The sequence below is a fragment of the Vanessa cardui genome, chromosome 1 (genome assembly GCF_905220365.1).
Source record: "Vanessa cardui chromosome 1, ilVanCard2.1, whole genome shotgun sequence".
In the NCBI taxonomy this organism is placed as follows: domain Eukaryota; kingdom Metazoa; phylum Arthropoda; class Insecta; order Lepidoptera; family Nymphalidae; genus Vanessa; species Vanessa cardui.
This window is the reverse complement of record NC_061123.1, coordinates 5,898,775-5,903,318: the sequence shown is the minus strand read 5'-3', so window position 1 is coordinate 5,903,318 and position 4,544 is coordinate 5,898,775.

Here is a 4,544-nt window from a genome sequence, read left to right as displayed (position 1 = left end):
GTCCCGATTTTTAAACATTAGTATTGATGTTCGTCACTTCGTTTAAATATTGCATAATTAGTATCACGTTCTCATATCCTATGGGGATAAAATATTTATATGTTGATTCATCACCCAGGATAGGCCAACTTAAGAGCAAAATTTTAAACATAGAAGACTGTTTTAGAAATTAATTAATCGTATAATTAAATTATTTTAAATATTTTATTCATTACAATGTTGTGCATCTGCGTGGGTCGAAAGAGAAAGAATTAAGAGGCATGCGCTCGTACCTCGAAGTCGTTCATTTGATTTCTCGTTATTTCAAGCGACTTAAAGATATTTTATTAATAGCTGTGCACAGCCACTTAAATCAGTCGGGACATTAATCTTTCGGCAAAGTTTGTTGCGTTAATATTAATGATTATTGATGTTTGCTGGAGAGTTCCGGCTATTCCTGGCAGTTGTTAAAATAATTCAGAACCCACTTCATAATAATTATCATCATTCTTTAATAAGGTGTAGCACTCAAATCCTTGGCTACTAGAATGAGTCGTTTTTTAATATTTAAATGAAAGAAATGGGCGGATTGTGAATCGATTGAATTACTTAATTATAAAAATGAAATAAAAAACAAAACAAATGTATGTTTTAGAATATGTTTAATAGAATAAAAAAAAAGTGATTTTACGCACCAACAAATATTACGACAATAAAAGTTATTTGTATAGTTGAAATGTCCAGTCAATTAGTTATCATTTTATTTGGAAAGCAATACGTACTGTTTAAACAAAGCCTTCTCTTAGTATTACAAATAGAAAATAGTGGAATAATAAAGGTGGCCCACCTCGACCGGAAGCCATTCCTCCATCGTACGCCGTTCCGGTGCGACGATATCCGGTGCAGCTCAATTTCCTGAACCGTAGAAATTTTATCGAGTATTTTATGTTTGATTTTGCCGTTGTTATCGTTATTAGCTAGCTATTATTTTATTGTACAGACACAAAACCTTTGTTTATTTTAAAGAATTTTTATATTGAATACAAGAATGTTAGCGTAACCGTGTTTTGAGGTATCATTCGTATTTTTCATTCAACTAAATGTTAAATGTTTTTATAGAATTGCGGAGTATAAGATACCAAGAAATAGGAATTAAATCTGTACATTTCTCTTTACAAGACTCTTAAAACATTATAGTATTGAAGAATTACTCTTGTAAATATCAGAACAGAATCAAAATGATTAGGTGTGTAGCATGTCGTCAAACCATTACTCAGCAATGATAAGCTGAACGATTAGTTTAGCGTAATATTTATTCGTATTACTGTTATAACTAGAATGGTTGATTGATTTGGGCAATATAGACCAATTTTTTATGAAGATGAGTCAATTGTGCAGAAAATAGTATAGCGTACAATTGTGTAAGCATGTTTACTCATTTAATGGGCATGATCACTTTTTATTTTGTCGTATTGTATGGTTGGTATTACCTACTTGACGGTAGGGCTTTGTGCTAGCCCGTCTGGATAGGTACCACCCACTCATCAGTTATTCTACCGCCAAACAACAGCATTCAATTGTTGTGTCCCGTTTTGAAGGGTGAGTGAGGCAGTGTAACTTAGTTCCCAGGGATGGTGGCGCATTGACGTTGTAAGGATTAGTTAATATTTCTTACTGCGTTATTGTCTATGGGTGATGTTGACCACTTACCGTCAGCTCATATATTCGTCCGCCAAACTATACCATAAAAATAATGTAGCTATAGAAAAAGTGTGTACAGAGCAATTTTGTAATTAACACCCGATAACTTTTTGTTGATTGGTTGGTTTGTTCAATATGGAGCCGAACAGGCTAGCCACAGGAAAAACGGAGCTGTCAAAAAGTCAAGACGAACTTGATTAATGAGATTGCTTACGCGAATACTGGGCTGCTAAGTTTTTATTTCCAAAGCTCTACAATCATGTAAACTATTAGCATCCTGTGCGTTATTTTAAATAAACAGACTATATATAAAAAACAAATGCTTTTGAATGCCTATCGATGGAAAAAAACAATAAATAAATTAATATTTTAAAAAGAATTTTGCAACTGCAGGTTTGTTTTCCGTAAATATTGTCCGAATACTTTTTTTCAGAAATGATTTGTGAAATATCAAATTCGAACTTATATTTAGAGTTTAAGATTTCATTACGGTGGAGCGAATTTTAATATAATAAAGCATCGGAGGTGAAGCGTAAATCGGAGATGAAATATTATCGAATACCTTGTTAATAACTCGTTATAATCGTGTTTCTCACAAACAAAAACAAAATAGGAATTCATTTCAACAAAATGTAATTGAGAGTATTTGAAATATGCAATAGAGAATTAAAATTAGAAACGTAATAAAGTGAAACAGGAACAGTGTAATGATATTTTGAAATATATATATGTTAACGGAATACTTAATCGAAGAAGAAACAGTTAATCGCAAACAGTTCGTAGGAAATGTCATATATTCCCAAAGAGATAAGATAAATAAATAATAAATACATAAATATTGGACAACAACACATACATTACCCTGATCCCAATGTAGGTAGCTAAATCACTTGTACCACAAACACCTAAGAAAAAATACCAAAATAATGAACTTTTTCTGTACCGACTCGGCTGGGAATCGAACCCGGGATGTCGGAGTGGTATACCCATGAAAACCGGTGTACACGCTATTCAACCACGGAAGTCGTCAAAAGAAAATCTATTGTGTGTTTGGGAATAAACACTTTTTTTAGAATATATGTATCTTTATACGTTTCAAATAAAACTATTTATAACGGATGAATCGCGTATATTAATTATTTTTAAACATCCCGACGTTTCGAGCACTTTGCAGTGTTCGTGGTCACGGGCAGACTAAGATGACATTTGTCTATTTGAAGAACAAAGGAAATATTATTAACAACGGTAGTTGTTAATAATATTTCCTTTGTTCTTCAAATGTTTCCTTTGTACTTCAATATCAATTGAGAAATCGTTGGCTACCGCCAACGATTTCTCAATTGATATCTTGAGTAACGTTCCGGTTGCACGCGGAAGGCACTAACTGTATCTTTAGGTCTTGCAGTCTGTTGGATTTGGGATTTTAAATTTTTAATAAGTGGATCCCAGGTGTTAGAAAGTCTCCAACCATCTTCTCTATTGAAGTTCGGATGTTTTTGAATTTCAATAGCCTCGCGTATCATTCTAGGAATGAATCTGTGTTCTCTAGCGAGGATCTGTGGTTTATCAAATCGGATAAAATGGTTAGGTTTATCCAGAGCATGTTCACAGACTGCAGACTTAGAAGAACGCCTATTTTTGACATCTCCTATATGTTCCTTGACCCTGGTACCGATACTTCTCTTTGTTTGGCCTATGTAAGATAAACCACACTCACATTCGAGTTTATATACTCCTGCAGTTTGTAAAGGAATATTACTCTTGATAGGTCTCAAGAACTGGCTCACTTTCTTATGAGGCTTGTAAACGGTTTTAATTGAAGCTCGCTTCAAGATGTTGCCAATCCTGTCTGTAACTCCCTTCACATATGGTAGAAATGCAGGTTGTCGCTCAACTGTGGGTGGCTTGATACGGCTTCTGCGATGCTGGCGAGGCACGGGCAGCTTGTTCTGGTGGAGTGCAAGCTTGACCTGACGTAGCTCGTCCTCTAGGTGTTCAGCATCGCAGAGATGGTGGGCTCTCTGAAACAAAGATTTGCCAACGGTAGCTAACTGGCTAGGGTGGTGGTGTGAGTCACCATTGAGGTATTTGTTGGTGTGTGTGGGTTTCCTATAAACTGTGTGACTTAATGTATTGTCAGGATTCTTGATAATAAGGATGTCAAGGAAAGCTAAAGAATTATTTGCCTCTAATTCCATAGTAAATTGAATGTTTTTATTTATAGAATTAAGATGTACTAAAAATGCAGATGTCAGATCACTAGGTAATATTGTGAAAGTGTCATCTACGTACCGTTTATAAAACCTAGGTGTTATAGGTCCGGAGCGAAGAGCCCTCTCCTCCAGGTCTTCCATGAATAAATCGGCGACCACGGGGGATACTGGCGAACCCATGGCTACCCCGTCAATTTGTACATAGAATTCATCATTCCACAATAAATAACCAGATGTGAGGCAGTGATGTAACAGCTCTGCATATTCAATAGGCATGTTGTGTGTCTGTAGTTTCCTCTTGACAATTTCGATGCAGTCTTGTATGGGTAAGCAGGTAAACAATGACTGGACATCAAAACTAACCATTGTCTCGTTGTTGGTTAATTTAAGGTCTTTGATTTCACCAACAAACTGGTAAGAATCCTTGACATACGCCGCAGTGTGTCCTCGGAGGGGTGATAATGTCCTTGCTATGTGTTGAGCCAATCTATATGTTGGTGTATCGATTTGGCTTACAATAGGACGCAGCGGAGCACCAGTTTTATGGATCTTAGGTAACCCATACAGTTTTGGAGGCTTTGCACATGTAGGCACGAGTGATTTTTTATCCAGATTTAGTTTCTCCTGATGTTTTGATATTAATGCGGATGC